Here is a 19,231-nt window from a genome sequence, read left to right on the forward strand (position 1 = left end):
CACCTTGATTTCAATCTGCTGAGATCCTGCAGAGAACCCAGCTAACCCATACCTGGACTCCAGATTCACATGAGGTAATAAATTTATGTTGTTTTAAGCCACTAAATTTGTGATACTTCGTCATACAGCAACATAAAACTGATAGAGTGGGTAAAGAAGGGAATAAATGTTGAAGACAGAGGTGGAGGTAAGATATGAAACTCTATGAGAAGCTGGAAAGCAAGAAACATTCTGATTAGCTGGAGACATTCAATGAGAGGTGCTGAAATATCAAGTCAATCAAGGAAACCCTACCCTCCTCCTAAGGATCCTCATGGTAGACGTTAAACCCGTAAGTCTTTCTTTGCGGGAGGAATGCTCAGGTGAGTGAGTGGTGCTGGCTACAGCTATATGACTTCCGTCCAACAAACAATTGGTAGAGGGCACAGAATTCAGACAGAGATGAAACTTACGTTTTGAAGAGGCATCAACCATGTGTTTCAGTCAAAGGTACAGATTTTACTTTTGTCCCTTGAAACTTGGCAGGATTTTTTCCCTGAAGTTAGTTGTTTCCTAGAACTTCCTTTCACATTGGTACGTGCTACCAAGGGCACAAAAACAAACTCTCCCATTTTGTAGTGCGTTCTCAATTCTTTCAGAATATGAGGGGGAAAAAATGGCAGACAATTTATTTTTCCTTCAAGAGAGCCAATATTTGGTTTTTCTTTATTTTTTCTTTTTCCTCTATTAAAAGTATTTTTGGAAAGGTCACACCAGTTTCTTTTGAATTGTGAATCATTTCAACATTTGAATCATTTAAAGGGTTCAGAGGGACTGTTTCCTTAACATTGGAAATAATTAAAGGTTATATAATATGCAGAGGAAGGACAGATAGCTTTAAAAAGAAAACCCTCCATCTCATTTTCTTGTACCTTGTACATCTCTACTGGAAATAATAAAGCATGTTCAGCTAGCCTTCAGTTGGTTATTCAGTTGATAGCTGTATATTTTAGTTGTAATTCCAGTTTGGTCCTGGGAGGTTAGTGTAACATTCCCCTTACTCTGCCGCCATCTTGGATCCAATAAAACATTTTATCTTTATATGAAACTTCAACGCTTCGGTAGATTGTGCCATAGAATATTCTGTGTCTATCTTGAGAGAAAAGGATGGCACTGTGCTGCTGTCACACCAGCATGTAAAAGCTATTACAGACATATAAAGCCAATTAACAATCAGGATGGTGCTGTGTGGTACGAGGAGTCCAGACAAGCAAAGGTGCATGTGCAGAGGAAGGAGGCACTGCCTTCAGCCTAGGTGATCAACTCTGAGCCCCCCCCTTTGAAGGCAGGGGGCTGCTGACAAGGGGCAGGAAAAAGCTGGGATGGCTGGAGGAGTCTAGGTGCATTTGTGTGCAATAAGCAAACCGGTTGGGTTGAAGGGGGAATCACAGCAGGAAGCAGAGGAGACGTTTGGAAAAGCAAGCAGCTGTGAAGTTTTGGTTACTTGCTTTAATTATACTCCAAGGGGATACAGGCCTAGAGAACCAGGATCCGGCTTCCCAGTGGACTTCTTCCTCTCCCATGAGCCCCCAGATCCCACTATCATTGGTAGGGTCTCTTTTCCCCAAACTCCTCCTCAAAATGATCCACTTACCACACAGAAAAGTGCAGTGGCTCTAGTGTTGTGAGAGGGGATCATATTCAGAGTCCAAAGTCTTACAGGCTGGTGCAGTGGAAAAACAGAACCCACACTCAGGAGGTCTGGGGTCTAGTCTATGTTTAGCTTGTTAAGCCCTTGAGAAAATCATGTTACCTTTGAGTCTCAGTCTCCTTGTCTACCACCCAGGAATCACAAAGCTTATCACAGAGGCTTGCTGGGTTGGCCTGGGGATGGCAAGACACACAGAATGCCCTTGCTCTTGTATGGCATCTACTTGTGCTGGCTAAATGGCTGACCCCTCTCCTTCTTCCTGCCTTTGATCTCCTTTCCCAGGTTCAACACTCTAGCATTACTTAATGTAGAAAGAGCAAGTAAGTGCTTTCAAACAGAAAAGGCAGCAGAGGTGGGTTGGAAAAGATCATTTATCTTCCTTATGAGGGATTATCTCCTTGGCAGATGGCCTCAGCTTCTCCTACTCTTACTTTTTCTTTTTAAATCCTTACCCAAGGTAATGTTTTTATTGATTTGAGAGAGAGAGGAAAGGAGAGGGAGAGGGAGAAGGAGAGAGAGAAACATTAATGTGAGAGAGAAATATCGATTGGTTGCCTCCTCTACGCACCCTGACCAGGTATCGAACCCACAAGACAACACTCCAACCAACCCAGCCACTCAGCCAAAGTTCCTACTCTTACTTTTTTAAAAATATCACTTTTAGTTTTTAACACTTTAAATGTTATTCTGCACACACTCCATGACTTCATTTCCATTTTGAGTTCTGAAGCTCCAAACCAGACTGTGTTTCCTAAAACTAGATTTAATAGGTGAGAAGATTGTTACATGGACTAATCTTGGCATTTTGCAGAGTGTACAAAACTAAAAGCAGCACGTTATGTAATGTTTTGTAGAAGTGCTTTGCTGTTGGTTCTCCTCAGAGGAGGCAATTAAATATGTTTTCTAGAGCCCTGGCTGGGTCGCTGAGTTGATTGGAGCATCATCCCATACACCAAAAGGTGGGTTTGATTCCCGGTCAGGACACATATGAGAGGCAGCTGTTGGATGTTCCTCTCTAACATCGATGTTTCTCTTCCTCTCTCTCTCCATTCCTCTCACTCTAAAACCAACTTTTAAAAAAGGCTTATCCTTGGGTGAGGATTAAAATAAGAAATGTTAAAAAAAAAAAAAATGTTTTCTAGAAAGGCAAAGCCCCAGAATCAGGCTGGGAAATGCTCTCTAATAATGTGTTGTGATTCTGGGCACACGAGAGGGCTTGAGAAAGATTTCAAGCTTGGATCCTAAATTTCTAGTCCAAATTCTTGTTATTTCATTGGGTTGTGAGTTCCTTTAGGGCAGGTACCATGTTTTAGCCATTTTTGTACCCCCAGAATATAGCACCTAGAGGCATCCACTACATCTTAGTTGAGTGAACATCTATATCAACATCTACCCAAAATAAGGCAGAAAACATGGATCCATAGACTTCTGGAACCTGGCACCACCAGACCAGGAGATAGAGGATTTCAGAATACAAGTTCTATCAGTGAGCCTCTGCCAGTGAGACCTAGGGTAGCATCAGCCAAAAGATATGGATTGCAAGTGTGTGTGTTGCTAGACTTCCAGCTCCAACCAAATGGAGGAAGTACATTGTACCCTCTCTCCCACTGATTACAACTAATCACTCTGAACAAAAAAAAAAAAAGCAATTAATTGAGGACTCTGAAAAATAAACAAAAACAGGTGGATTGGGAAGAGAACTCAATCATGTGACCAATATGATGGCAGTGAATTTCCTGGACTTTTTCTCCTGGCTTTGGTCTGAGGCTGAGCTGAGCAATGAAATTGCCCAGCGGTCAGACACAACTGCAAGAAGCAGCCCAGCTTTCTGACAAGATGACCTCAAAATGGGGCCCCAGCAGGCCAGAGAGTGTGGGGGGGAAATCCTTGTTCTTTTTCCCCATTTATTTTTCTGTCCATTCAGCCTCAAGGCCAGATGCAGCCCGTGACAGCACTGCCACCAGGGCCACATCTTGGGCACCTGAAATCCCTGAGGCAAACCTGTGCCGCTGGATACGGGAACCTGGCAAAGGGCTGCTGCTAGGTGAAGAGTTTGAAGGGAGTCATTTTTTCTCTCTTTACTTGCCACTTTGCCCTGAGGGCCAGCTCAGCGTCATGAAATTTTGTGATATCATCAGTGACTATAACTCTGAGAGAGACCTCCATCTTTCTAGCCAGGAGACCTGGGAAAGGGGATCCTGGGAGCTGAATACTGTACTGTGAAGGGATCTGCAGAGGAAAGAGTGGGAGAAAGGAGTTCCATATATGAACCAACTTACGCCCTGGGCTGACCTCCAGGCCGTGCATGTGCAAAACACATGTGAACAACACAGCAGAGCCTTTGAAACCTGCCTGCGCTGGCAGTGGGACCCCTACCTATGGAAAGGAAGGCAGGGCTTGCCGTCTGAACTTAACCAGTTTGCTTGCATGTTGAAACAAAGCAAAAAACATCAACATGCTCTGATTTTCACAGGTCCCAGAATCTCCTAACTTTCCATTAAAAATGCCCTGGATACAATGTGAAATTATCCAGCATGATAAGAACCAAGGCACTAACCAGTTCTCAAGGGATAAGACAAGACAATGTTGTAATTACTAGAAAAAAGATTGTAAAACAGCTATTATAACCATTCTTTATGGCATAAATGTAAAAACTCTTGAAATAAATTGAAAGATAGAAGTTCTCAGTGGAGAAATAACAAACTAATTGTTTTGAAAAAACAAATGGAAATTTTAGAAGTGAGAAAAACAATTTCAGAAATTTTAAAATCAGTAGATGGGTTCAATAGCAGAATTTAAATGATAGATCAATTGAAATTATACGGTCTGAAGAACAAAGAACAGAGAGAAAAATGGGGAAAAAATGAATAGAGAGCCAGGGATCTGTGGCACAATATCAAATGGTCTAACTTTCACATCATTGTAGTGCATAAGGGAAATGAGGAAGATTGATATAGAAAAAATATTTGAAAAAATAGTGGCCGAAGATTTCCCAAATTTGGTGGAAGATATCACTTTACAGATTCATGTAGCTCAGCAAACCTCAAGCAAAATAAACATAAAACTGAATTGTACATCCTCCCACTTCCTGTCATGTCACTACCCAATGTCCTCCTCATCCTTACCTGCCTGGACCTTGAAAACACCTAAGTTTTTGATCCTGGGTTAAGGGAAGAAGCACATGAATAGGGAGTCAGATACCTGGGCCTTAATTTCAACTCACTGATTCTGGTGTGACACCCAGGAAAAGACAGTTCCTTGCCTGGGCCACAGTTCCACATCTGGAAAATCTCAAGCCCAAACTAGAGGGTCTTCTAATTCCCTTCTAGCTCTAAAATATCACCCACTAGCAGTTCCTACATGGACTTTTTCTGTTCAAAAATGATAACTATATCAAAACAATGCTGTGAAACAAGAAACCACTTTCCTACCAAGAGTCTTTCTGCGCTTTGTGATGGTGCAAGTGGAAGTGGAGATGCTCACAGAACACGACCAGAAATGTTTGGTAGCAACCAGTGGAGGTCAGCTTTCCCCAGTAGCTACCTACAGAGCCCCTCAAGCTCCACAGGAAGCCCAGAATTCATTGTGGAGGAAAGGAAGCTCTGCAGAAAACTTTACTCCCAATGAACGCATTTCCAATTTCATCATGTTTATCAGAGGCTTTGGAATGGAATGGAACTCCCCCATTGCTCCAGATTCCTTGGCTGACGTCAAGTCTGTCGGAACACATTAATTCTCCTCTGTCTGTACACACAGTAATAACTGCTACTTGTATAGCACTTTACAGTTAACAGAGCAGTTCTCGTTTTATGCTTTACATCAATCATCTCATCCTCCCAACCACCATCCTCTGAGGAAGGTAGTAGCTTCTGTTTTCTCAGAGCAAATAGTCTGAGAGAGGTTAAGAGTTTTACTCCAGACCACCCAGCAGTAAGCTGGAGAAAGCACCAACAATTCTGACTTTTTAATTTTGTCTTCCTTTCCTACTGCCAAGAACCAGAGGCCCTGGGCAAGGCTGGAGCCAAGCTATGAGCAGCAGCTTCTGGGCGAGGGACCTGCTACCCTATGTTTGAAGGGCAGGCTGTAGTAAATTAGATTCTCAGCTAATTCGTCCCAAGAAGAACATAGTGTTGAGTTGCTGCAAGACACACTATCCCTCTCCAGTTCCCTCATTTGCCTCTAGCCAATCTGCTTGGCATGGAGAGGCTCTCTGGTATTAGACGCAGAAAGTTCTGCAGCCCCACACCCCACCTAGGATGGCTCTTTTGAAAATGTCTTTCCTCCCTGTCTCCAGCCGCCTGTGCATATACTTGGCTTTAAGTCAAGTAGGCTTGGAAATTGGTGATTGCTTCGGGTTTTGCCATTGAGGGGCTTTGCTGCTTGGCCTCACATCTGCTTCTGCTTAGCTCTCCTTTCTGCCAAGGAATTGCCATTCCCTCCCATTCTCACACATTCATTCAGCCTCCATTCTGCACTGATGTCCCGAGGTCATCCTCCCCTTCCTGCGTGAGCCATTTTCAGCTCATCTATTCACACAATGGCTTTTCATTTTCATGAAAAATACAAAGTAGTCCTTTTGAGTGTGATAATTCTGAATCATTGCATACTGTCATTAGAACAAAAGGAAGTCAAAAGGTGGGCGAATTCACATTATCTAGAAAGGGAATAGGCTTTCCTTGTTTTTCCCTTAATGACTCATTCAACCTCATTCAAAGCTGAGTAGTCTTGGCCATGGAACAGGGGGCTGGGGGTGGAGGGAGCAGAGTGTGGGCACCACCTAAGCTGTGGCCATGGACCCGAACTGCAGGAGCCATGTCCATGTGGCATGGAGTAGGCAAAAGGGTCTGAGAAAATGGAGTGGTAACATGGTGCCAGGTGAAGCCCTTGCTCACCTCTGGACCTGTCTGTTTTCCCCTCTGTAAAAACCTCAAAAGGCTCACACAACAGTGAGTTGGGAAGGGGGTTCACAATCTCACTGTTTTCCTGAATCACTGTGCTTCCTTACTTGGGCACTGGAACTCGGATTCAGGAGAGGAGGTCAACCCTCACCTGGCTCAGGTACCTGGAGAGGTGAAGGAAGGAGGCTTTGGGACCAGACACACTTAGGTTTGGATCCTGCCTCTGCCACTTCCTAGTAGTGTGACCTTGGTATAAGTGCTTAACCTCTCTGTGTCTCAGTGTTCTTGCGATAAAGAGGGAATAGTAATACGTACTTTCCCTGATAAGGTCGTGGTGAGGAGAAAACATAACATCTGCAAAGTGCCTAGCACGCTTGCCGCAGTCACCTCCTGGGCTTCCCTGACTCACACGCAGGCCGTGTGGGACAGTGGACAGATAGGGTGGGCGGTCCCGGACAGTTGTTTAGTCGCCCTCACCCCTTTGCTTTCTCCTGCCTCCCTAATCTATCACCAGTGAATTTCCTGTCACCCCTTTACCTCTTCCCCTTTGATTCTGATGTATAAAATAAATGGTAAAACCGTCACTTTCCAGAGCATTTTTCTCAATGTGTTGAGATTTTGCTTCTCAGCAGTTGTCATCAGTTTGGTTCAAATAAACTCATAAAAATTATCTCTACGTTTGGACATTTCTTATGTTGATACAAAGAACTCTGTACCAGGGCAGTGGCACTCATCTCCCCAGTCCTTTCCTTCAGCAAGAATTTTAGTGGCACCCCCACCACCCCCCAACTGAGAAAGAGTTTTTCGTGGCTCTCCAAAGAAAACCACATCCACAACATCTCTGAGACAAACCACACACTGTTCCGCCTCAGTACTGTTACTTCTGTCATTATTTAACCTGGAATGTTCTTTCCATTCACCAAAATTCTATTCATATACAAGGCCCAGCTCCAGTCCCAACTCTTCCAGGAAGCCCTCCAAAATTTTCCTAGCCCACAGCAATTATCCCCTTCTCAAACCACAAGGTCTTTTTGTTTGTGTTTCTGTTTTTCGCTTCCTTATGTTCCAAATCGCTGATTTGATTCTCATCTTCATCCACTCTACTGTTGATGCCCTGTAAATTGTCCTTTATATTTTCTTTCTGAATAGCTCTTATTCTGTGGCTTTGTTTGTTAGTATCTTTGTTATTTTCTTTTTTCTTTCTTCATGAATGTTGGTTTTCTCCATCGTTCTCATTTCTTCCAATTAGTCACCAAAACCTGTTGCCTGTACCTCTCAGAGATCTCAAATCCATCAATTTCTTCCCACCTTTCAGGCCATTTTCTGGTTCAGGCCACCATCACTGCCATAGCCTCCTAAGTGGTCTCTCCACATCTAGACCCGCCCCTCTTGCCAGAGGCCTCTTTCTAAAATACAAATCTGCCTCAAGCCCTTTATCCCACTAGCTTCAAGATAAAATATAAACTCTTCAATATATCTTTTGAAGTCCTTCATTTACTGGTCCCTGCCCACCTTTCCAGCCCCATTTCTCATTGACCCCCACACCCTATTCCACCCCCATCAGCAAGGCCTGCCCCACCCTAGTCATTAAAAAAAAAAAAAAAAAAAACCTTCTCAGCTCCTCACAAACCCACTCTCTTTTGGACATTCTATCTGGAATACTCTTCCTTCCCACCCACCAGGCACTCACTCGTCCCACATGTACTCAGTCTTCAGGCCTCCAATAGTTTTTCACTCACTACGTATTGATCCCCCCACACCCCAGTCTAGGTGACAAAGTCAGAGTGCCTTGTTCCCTCCCTATAACTGCACTTAAAAAGAAAAAATCCTCACCTGAGGATATGCTTTATTGACTTTTAGAGAGAGTGGAAAGGAGAGAGAGAAACATCCATCTGGGAGAGAAACATTGATCAGTTGCCTCCCATACGTGCCCAAACCAGGGATTAAACTCAAACACTTTGATGTACAGGGTGATGCTCCAACCAACTGAGCCACCTGGCCAGGACCCAGTGACTACACTTTTAATTCTACTTTGCAGTTGCCAGTTTACTGGTCTCTGGCCCTGACTAGACTATAAGCAATTTTAGAGCAGGAACCATATCTACACACTTTACTATTGTATTCCCAGTCCTGGACCCAGTTCCACTTTTAGTAGATGCTTTAAAAGTAATATTTGAGTGAATGAATGAAAAGAATAAATTTGTACATCCAAATCCTTAAGGGCAACAACCATTTCTTACACATCTCAGTATCTCCTTTTGGTGGCTAATTGAGGGTCCTATGTACTCTACATGCAAAAGCCTTTTAGCAAAAAGGCTTTATTATTTAAACAACATACTGCTATACTCCTGAAGTTCCCCTCTCTCCAGATTGAAGGCTTTTGAACTGTGTGCTAGGAGGAATGCAGCTGAAAACATGGTGGCCCAGCTCTTCCTCCAAGCATTTGGGACAAGCAGAGTCCCCAGCCAGAGTTGGGAGACCCACCGAGCTCAAGGCCTTCAGAACCTGAATGAGCCACTCATCAAGGAAGAACAGGGAAAGGCCTTGGACGAGCCTCAAAACTCTTAAGTCCTGGCTTCTTCATTAATCAGCTCTCTGACCACAGGCAAATCACTTAGCAAATATGAAGTTTGGCTTCCTCATTGGTGGCATGTGGTAAGGGGAAGGACTGATGTTTTACCTTTACTTACACATCTGAGTTATCAGTCTATGAAAAACATGTTACTACATCCTCACTAGAGGTGAAAAAGAATTAGGGTGTTTCCATCCTAGCGATCAGGGCATCCATATATTTTTAAAATAAGTGGATATTTTATAATAATCTCATACATGATATGGGGCTTTCAGCTTGGTAGTAAATTGTCATAATTTTTATTCTTTTGATAACTGTGGCAGAAACAACTATTTGGGTATGCCAATATTCATTCTCCTCCCTCCCTTTATTAGAAATGGATCTGTTAAAAGCTATATTCTATAGCCTCCCTTGCAGCTAGAATGACTATGTGACTAAGTTCTAGCCAATAAGATATGAGAAGTGTCATGTATAACATCCAGGTTGCCTCCCTGAAGGAACAGGATACATTTTGCACCCTGTCTCCTCTACTTACTTCTGGCTGAATGAAACAAGATGGAAACTTCTCAGTCATAGTGGACCGTGAGGTGATGTGCTAAGAAGGGTAAAGAAGCAAGGTAGAAGCGACCTGGGTCCCTGACATCTGGAGTCACCACCCCAGTCTGGGCTGTCTTCTGTTGGACCTCTTTGTCATAAGAGAGAAATAATTCCTATTTAACCTATTCTTATTTTAGTTTTTCTGCCATATGTAATCAAACCTAATTCTAATTGATAAAATAAGCATCTACTTTGTGCAAGACCCTGTGCTAGATGCTGCGAGGGATACAACGGTGTATACGTTTGACACATGAGGACTTGGACAAGGTTCTGTCTGGGTATGAAGTAAATGCTAAGGTGGGTTTGGCTTGGCAAGGCCATGTGAGCATGAAGAGGAGTTATAAGAGATGAGGCCAGGGAATATGATGGAAGGAGCTTGAATACCAGGCTAATGAGGTTGGACTTGATCCTGTGAGAAACACAGAGCCAACGACCTGGCACCAAATTTGCAAATGAAGAAATTTAGGCTTCATCTGGTTACAGTACTTGTCCAAGGTCACCCAGCCAAGGAGTGGCAGATCCAATCTCAGTTCTTCTGACGTGTAGCCAGTGCCATCCCACAATTTGGTACTGCCTTTGAGAGAATTCTGGGGCAGAAAGAGTAGGAATGGAGGCTTTTCACTTTGACACAACCAGGGAACTAGACTGCATCCCTCACCCCAACAGACCCTCATACCTCTAAGAGGAAGTTTCAGGGGGTTCCAGAAATCTAGGGTCCAGACCTACCTTTAAGTCAGAGGACACATCCTGGGCACCCTGCTTAGCCACCCCCATGAGGCTATAGAGGCCAGGGTAGTGCTTTGCTATGTACTAAGTGCCCATATGTTAGACATCGCACTGGGCACTCCATGTACATTACCTCTATGTAATTTTCTGCCCTTAACAGCCCAACAGGAAAGTTATATACCACCCCTATTTTATAATGACAATGAAGAAACTGAGGCTCTAAGAAATGAAGCCGCCTACCCAAAGTCACTCAGCTACTGGCAAACTTGAGGTAAAAATCCATGTTCGTTCAATTCCAAGGACCCATTCTAATGTCTTCCCAACCCCTGCCAAAGCAGGCAACCATCTCCTGTTCCTTTGCAGATTTCCAGGACTTACCTAGTTTGATGGTTTGACCAGTGTCAAGGATCTCCTGTCAGATTGCAGCCAAGTGCATCCCACCTGCAGTCAGGAGATAGTGTCCCATCCAGGAATTATATATCCTCACCCTGCCCATGATGTCATATGGGTAAGGGAACACCCACTGATGCCGAGACCTCTGTGGACTCAGGCTTCCCAGGGCTCTTAGTCTTGGGTTGTCGTAAGGCAGGAATTTCAGAGTCCTCCCATGCTAGCTTCTGCAGTTCACAGATTGCAATGAGCTGTTTCATAGGATCCAGGACATTCTGTTCCTTGTGTCCTTTCTGTGACTGTCATGGTTAGGATGCATTTGTTATTATTTGCACTGACATTCATTCAATAAGCAACTTGTCACTGGAACTGAATCTCCTATCATCGCCAACATTTGGAAACTCCAGTTTCATTATGCTGGTTATCCAGTGTGCGTCTTCTCAGTAATGTGGTATGTTCAGTCTTCCAATATGAACCACATATTCCCCCAAGCTGACCACACTGGTTTTCCTCTGGAATTTTCACAGGCAACACCCTGAGGTATAGCCTGCAGATCTGATGGTGAGGGATGTACCCTGGTCTCTCTCCATTCACTGACCAACTACCAGCAGCCAAGCACTTTTCCAGGCTTTTCCCTGGATTGTCTGCCTGGTCCACCCTGTTCTTGTCTTGCACAACCTCCCTTCCCATTGGCAAAACTACCACTGTTACTTTCCAGGCTTAGCCTAAGACTCACCCCTACACCCTATTCCCTAATGAGGCTGAAGACGGAATGTGTTCACCTTACTTTATTATAATTAGATATGTTAGGTCTAGTCTAAATCTAGCAGATTTTAATAATTATTAATAGAATATTTGTTACTTCTTTGTAAACACTATAATCAATGTTCTTGTTCCCAGATGCACCACGGAAAACATCTGAAATTAGAGATGAAAAATAATGTAAATTTGTTTATAACAAAGTTTTTTGAAGACATATGCAGATTCTGTCAGAGGCAGAAGCACATGCAATTCTTGTAAGTGCTTTCCTGCAGTGTAGCATGTTGTTATTATATACCTTGTTAACATTCTTCCAGATGGTTCCCATACAATCCTTATAACCTGTCATTGTCATCTGCAAGTGACAGCCAGTTAGTGGTTGAATCCTTGTGACTCTCATTGGCTCACTGCTTCATTGGCTGCAGCAAGCTCGTGAAATCATGCCCTTGATGTTCCATGTATACAACGTTTTGCATTTATACATCCTCCCAGGACGAATAAGCAGTTGGTGGACATGAGAGGACTTTGAAACACTCTCTGCCACTGTACATGGACCACAGCAATGAATGGCAGCCAAAGTCAAACCCAGTTCTACCTTATAATAGTTATGTGATCTCTAGTAGTAGGTCATTTACACTCTCTGAACCTCAGGTTTTTCATCTGTAAAACAGAAATGATAAGAATGCCTGCCCTACTGTGAGAGGTTCAAATGAGATCATGGATGGGAAATCCCTTAGAGGTCACGAAGCAAAACTCCAACATTAGGGTTTTTTATGTGTTTTTTGCATGTTAACTTTTAATCCTCACAATGCTGGGATATAGACGCCATTCCTCCCCTCTTACAGATGGGGAGGCTCAAGGGAAAAAGCACTGGTGGGCCTCAGGCCCGGGCCCAGATCTCGCCGCCCCATGCTCTTCCTCTCTGTGAGAAGGCACTGTCCGTGGTCCCCTCCGTGCCCTCCTCTGTGTCATCTGCATGTTACAGGCAGCATGATATTAAGCTGTTAACCTTAAGTTTGGGAGCAAATCAATTGTTGAGAGCATCACGCTGGGGAGAGGGGGACCAAGGGAAGTGCGAACTAAAGCAGAGTCACTAACATTGGGGGGCCCTAAATGGAATCTGAAGGTCATAGAAAATCATACTTATGCATCTTTGCACCCAGATGAGGTTTGCACTTTTGGATTTGGTGCTTGCCATAGAAGTACATCCTGAAGTTTGCTCCCTTTGTTTCCAACTTGTGGATTTTGTCCTTATAAGCTTCCACTTTCCTCATTCTGTCTGGAGTGGAGCACAATTTGGGTCGCTCTCTGAATCTGCGTCTCTCAGGTCACAACTCCTCTTGCTCATATGAATGCTTCCTTATTACGGTGTACCTGTAATATCGGCTGCCAGAGACCAGCCACGTCCTTGAGCCCTACCCCCACCTCCAGCTGCCTGACTCCCCACAATGTGAGTGTGTTTGCTAAGTCCCTGTAGAGCACCTGCTTCCACCCTTGCCCTGGGCTGAGTGAGAACTTGGGACAGCAGATAGGACTCAGTAGTGCCACCCTGAGAGGCTTGTCATCTGGCTGAGGCAAGACTCAGAGACACAGGTAAGCGACAACAAGATGCAAAACAGCACCAGGTCAGGTGCCAGGTGAGTAGGAAGGACGGAGGCACATTCTCAGATGCTTCATTTGGGGACACTGGTAGTAAGTCCGAAAGCTGTCTGTGGCCCCAGCAAGCCCAAGAGTTACCTGAGTTTGGGGAGACAGAGTATCCGCATCGTTGCCCCTCTTTCCTCAGCCCCACTCCTGAGGTCCCTTGCAGCACTATCTCTTCCTGTCCCCAAGGCCATCTCCTCACTGGTCTACAGGCTCTACAAGGTCAGATAGCAGACAGTTCTGTTGCCACGTGCTCCAGGCCTAGTTCAGAGCCAGTTCTCAGTGAACATCTACAGAACTGAGCGGATATAAACAAGCCAAGGGACAGCACTAGGGGCTCATCCTCTGGTCCCGGAGGCCCGGAGGTGGGACCCTGCCCTGGGAACAGGGAGACCTAGGCCCAAGGGGCTCCCTGGGAGCCAAGAAAGAGAAACACACCCATTCTGTGAACTAAATGGAGAGAAATGTGTTTAGGAAAGAACCCTAATAAATGAAATTCCTGAGCACAGGAGTTAAGTCAGGGAGCACACTCAGGCCCGTGTGTGAGAGGACACAGCCTTGTCAGGAGAGGCCGTCCTGCCACTGGCCAAAACTGGGTTTTAGAGGCAGGGGGCTGCTTCTTGGACTTGAAGTAGACTGAGGGGAGACATGTGAGTGTCTTCCCGCCTCCCTGTGAGGGGGAACTCACCAGCCATTGTTGAGGGTCCTGACCTCTTCAGAGGCAGGCGGCCTAATGCCAGGCACAGTACTCTGCCCGGTCTCTTGCTGAGTGAGCAGAGAGCACGCGGAGGCTTTCTCGGAACCGTGCGGCCCTTACCTGACTTGGCAGCGCAAAGGGAGAACTAGTAGAAGGCTACTCTACGCAACCTCCTCTCTCATTTCGTATACTCTCTTTAGAGAAAGGAACTGCTTTGGTGTTTAGAGAGAAGTTTTATGCAAGAATTTGTTGCTATTGCTGCTGTTAACCACCCAAAGTGTAAAAGCAAACCGGAAATACCCAAATGTCAGCAGCACCACCAAATGGCTTAAAAATATATCCTAGGCCCTCTTCGGTCGTCATGTTTTAAATTTCTGAAAGAATAGAGAACTTCCTGAAGAGAACTTGTCAGAATCTAGTGCTTGACTAAATGATTTCTACCTCCCTCGCCACCTTCCCGTTAGGGTTTTGCAGGCACATCTGATTGCCACAGCTTTGGGTGAAGCTAACTCACTGGGAGGCCTTGGGCAAGTCCCTATCTCTCTGGGTCTCTGTTGCAGAACCTCTAAGTTGCTCTCACAATGTGAAACCCCTTTCAGTTCCATGAATCCCTAAGCAGTGATCCCATCAGGAAACAATGCAGGTCCTAAAGTTAGAGGTCTGCAGGGAGCACATCTCGCTTCTGGCTGAACTGTTCCTAAACTGCGGTTCACACAGAGGCTCCAAACTTTCAAGCTTCCAAAATGGGTCCAAGGAATTCATTGTTTTCTTCTGTACCAAATGACTGCTGGAACCACACGGGCCGTGGACAGGCCTTAGTTGGCCCAGTAGAAAAGGAGGAAGCTGATTTTCTGCCCTCCTGCTTTCTCCCTCAGAGGCCTGGGCCACCTTCTCTGGACCCCGTCCCACACCCCTACCAGCCTTTGACAGGATTTTGGCCAGCCGCATGGGGGTGGAGGCCGTCATTGCCCTTCTACAGGCCACTCCAGAGACCCCGGCCTGTGTGGTGTCGCTGAATGGGAACCGGCTGTGCACCTGCCCCTGATGGAGTATGTGCAGATGACCCAGGATGCCCAAAAGGCAATGGATGAGGGGAGGTTCAAGGATGCTGTACAGCTCAGAGGAAGGAGCTTTGAGGGCAATCTTAATACCTACAAGTGGCTTGCCATCAAGATGCCAGACTCCGGTATCCTAAAGAGTGACTTCAATATGGCTGTCATCACTGTGGGAGCGCCAGCTGCTGGGATGAATGCGGCCATGCGCTCGGCTGTGCGGTTTGGCATCTCAGAAGGACACAAAATATACGCTGTCTGTGACAGCTTTGAGGGCTTTGCCAAAGGCCAGATGAAAGAAATTGGCTGGTAGGATGTCAGAGACTGGACCGGACAAGGCGGCTCCATTCTTGGGACAAAGTGGACACTGCCCGGGAAGTACTTGGAGGAAATGGATGCACAGATGTGCACCCACAACATCAACACACTGCTGATCATCGGTGGGTTTGAGGCCTACCTGGGACTGCTGGAACTGTCAGCCGCCCGGGGGAAACTTGAGGAGTTCTGTGTCCCTATGGTTGTGGTTCCCAGCACCGTATCCAACAATGTGCCAGGGTCTGATTTCAGCATTGGTGCCGACACTGCTCTGAACACCATCACTGACACCTGTGACTGTATCAAGCAATCGGCCAGCGGGACCAAGCACTGCGTGTTCATCACCGAGACCATGGGCGGTTACTGCGGCTACCTGGCTAACATGGGGGGCCTGGCAGCTGGTGCCGATGCAGCCTACATCTTTGACATCAGAGACCTGCAGGCCAACGTGGAGCACCCGACAGAGAGATGAGAACCACCATTCAGAGGGGACTCGTGCTCAGAAATGAGAGCTGTAGTGAAAACTACACCACAGACTTCATCTACCAGCTCTATTCAGAAGAAGGCAAAGGGGTGTTTGACTGCAGGAAGAAGGTGCTGGGCCACATGCAGTGGGGTGGAGCACCTTCCCCATTTGACAAAAAATTGGGAACCAGAATCTCTGCCCGAGCCATGCAGTGGGTCACCACACAACTGAAGGAGGCTCAGGGGACAGGGAAAGGTTTGGAACCAATGACCCCATCTGTGTGCTGGGAATATGCAAAAGACACCTTGTTTTCCAGCCTGTGGCAGAGCTGAAGAAGGAGACAGACTCTGAGCACAGAATTCCCAAAGAGCAGTGGTGGCTGAAGCTCCGGGCCCTCATGAAGCTCCTAGCCAAGTACAAGGCCAACCCTGAGGCCTCTGACCTGGGCCAGCTGGAGCACATTCCCCGCAGCCACGTGGAGCCTGCAGCCATCTAGACGCCACTGCCCACCAGTGATGCTTCAGACTTCCTCTTTACCACCGTTTTTGTAACACTTAAGTTAATTATCAGCACTTTACGTGAGTGCGGTTGACATTAGTCCCTGATGACAGGGCAACCGTCCTGTGCCCTTCACAGCCCACTGGTCCTGAGACTCCAGTGAGTTGTCTGCTGTATCGCATACTCTGTCTCCTGCTTTAAAATGAGCATTTCCAGTGGAATTAAAAATTTGGCTAAAACTAACAAAAAAAAAAAAAAAAAAACAAAAAAAAACAATAAAATATTCTTGTGTGAGGGGGGATAAAAAGAACCAAGAGAGGAAATGTATTGTGTCATGGGGGCCTTCCAACACCACAGTTTTGGATTTGGGTGTGGCTGTACCCTTTGTGTCCAAACTCTGTGCTCTTAGGAAATTTATTTAACCAATGAAATCTAGTCTCTATGACTATAAAATGGCTCTGGAGCCACTCACCTACCCCAAGGTGATAATGTGAACATGCTTGCAAACTGTGAATCTCAGCACAGATCTCCACAGCCACGTTCTAGCCCCCACCTCCTCTGCCTGCGTGTCTGGTACCACCCCACCCCCTAAGTCGCCTCCATCCTAGCTCCCCCTCTAAGGAGCCCTGCAGAGAAGAGGGAGGGAGGGAGGGAAAGATGTCCAAGTTTTCCCAATCTACTCTCTCCACACTTCATCCCCTCCCCACTTCCTAATCACCACAGGGACTCCGAATGTTGTTTTGTGTGTGGATGCCCTCTCCCCACAAGAAAACACTCCAAATCTCTGAAACCCACAGGCGAATTTCCCCTCAGGGTTTCTGACACCATCTGTAACAGGAGACTGTGTGCGGGGCAGGAGGGAGGAGGCTCTGTGCAGAGCATTTCCGCTTCGAGGACAAAAACAGGAGACATAAGGGTGTCTTGCTATTTTTTTAACCTACACAAAAATGCGTCCCTTCTGACATTGTTCACAGCATCTCTCAGCTCCTGGAGGAGAGGGCAGTGTGGTGACAGACTTGGGTTCATTTTGATTCAGGCAGCACATGGATGGGGCCATTGCCACATATTCCTCTCAGTCAGAGGGCAGCCCTCCAGCCTCCCACTGGGCGGACACTCTCCTTATTTAAATGTAGACACTTCTTGTCATTTCCAAAGATTAACATTGATAAAGTCATAACTTTTGGGGGGTTATTCTAGTTATTCTTAATTGCCATTAAGCTTATAGGTAACAATGTGTTCCCAAATAAATTTGGAAATTATTCTAAAAATGCTAACATAGAAATAAGAGCAAATAAAATGACAATTCACGGGACATTAGCACACTGTAAAGTGAAGGACTATCATGTTTATTGAGCCCCAAGCTGATGACATCGTCATGCATGCTCAGTGACAAGGTCACACACCGACCAGTGCTAGGTTAGAACCCAGTTTTCTAAGCCAGCCTGTGAGTGGTTGAAAACAAAACAGCAGTAAAATAATATAAACTAAAAGATAATTATGAGCCAAAAATGGGGCAAATTTAAAGCTGGTTTAAAACTAAACACCAATTTAAATATAACTGGAAACCCATTTAAGATGTCAACTGTTCTGGAGTGTTTACTGTCAGCTGTAGGGATCCCAATGGGTCATAATTCTACAGAGGAAATAATAATATATTGGGATAAACAAGGATCAGAGGCAAAACAATGAAAAAAACACTGGGGCTTTTGTTTAACACAAATTGAAGTGAGAAATGGAGCTGTAACCTCATTGGTGAAAATGATGAAGAAGAAGAAACAGAGGAAGAAAACAGGTTTTTCTTCCCTACCCACAAAAGGGAATTAAATGCCAGTGATGAGAAAAACAACATAATTAAGAATTTCTGAGCCCAGATAAACTTTCTGAGTTTGCCCGGGGTGGGTGCCCAAACCAGACTGCTCCAGGACAAGGCCCGTATAGTGGCTCTGAAAAGCGAGCTGAGGACAGATGCTCTGTGGGTGCTTGTTGCTGGCAGGGTGAAGAGGTTGTGAGGACTGAGAAGGCCAGGAAGAAAGGCTTCATTGTAACCACTTCGACTTCAGCCTGAAGATATTCACCTCCTCCACCATCTGCTTTCTCTGCTGTATCATCTTGGGCTAGCAGTATGACGCTAAATCATGGGACCTGTGCCTCATACTTATCCAGTGAGTGATTAAGAGAATTCCTGAAGCACTCTCCTCCCCCATTTTCCCAGCTTGATTTGGGTGGGTGTCCAAATCAGGTTGCTACAGGATAAGAACCTTTTTTCCTGAATACTGTCAGCTCAATGCTAGCTTATGAATCACCCCCCAGCCATGGCTTCCAAGAGGCCAGAGGCAAAGCTCTTCTAGGAAAACAAAAGAAAAGAAGTGCATCTGAAATATTTAAGTCAAATGTCCAGAATGCCTGAACAATGAGAAATGAGAATAGAGCAAAACAAACAGGAATGTAACATGGACCTTACAGTAAACGAATTCTTACTGGTAGAATTTGCAGCTACAATAAAATGAACAGTATGTCTCAAGTTTAAATATTATACTTATATATCCCAGGGATCTAGAAGTTCACTCAGGGTTTGTTTGCTTGTTTGTTTTAACAGAATTGTCCAAAACCGTGCTAAGTACCTAAAGAAAGAAACAATATGCATGTAAAGACACAGCATTGTCCTTGAAACTCAAAAAAAGCAGGTTGTAGAACAGGACAGAAAATGCCCTTCCTCGAGCTCATTGGCCAGAAATATCAAATTTTGAACCTTGAAGAAAACTTAACAGGAGACCCAGGTTTAAGGTAATAAAACCATCTGACAAAATGAGGCACATGGCCTTGGAAAGGGCCAGTGCAATGGGGGGCTTTAAAGCCTAAGCATCTTTAGCTTCATGGTGTAGCTACCTCTGCCAGTGCCTCACTGTGTAATTCCTTTACATGGATGT

General features: G+C 45.3%; 1 pseudogene; it reads left to right on the forward strand.

Annotated features, from left to right (window-relative positions):
* Window positions 1-313: 313 nt before the first annotated feature.
* LOC150016479 (ATP-dependent 6-phosphofructokinase, platelet type pseudogene) lies at window positions 314-16,302 on the forward strand (annotated as a pseudogene).
* The last annotated feature ends 2,929 nt before the right edge of the window (window positions 16,303-19,231 follow it).

This window comes from Furipterus horrens, unplaced genomic scaffold, assembly GCF_987537825.1.
Source record: "Furipterus horrens unplaced genomic scaffold, mFurHor1.1.pri manual_scaffold_3, whole genome shotgun sequence".
Classification (NCBI taxonomy): Eukaryota; Metazoa; Chordata; class Mammalia; order Chiroptera; family Furipteridae; genus Furipterus; species Furipterus horrens.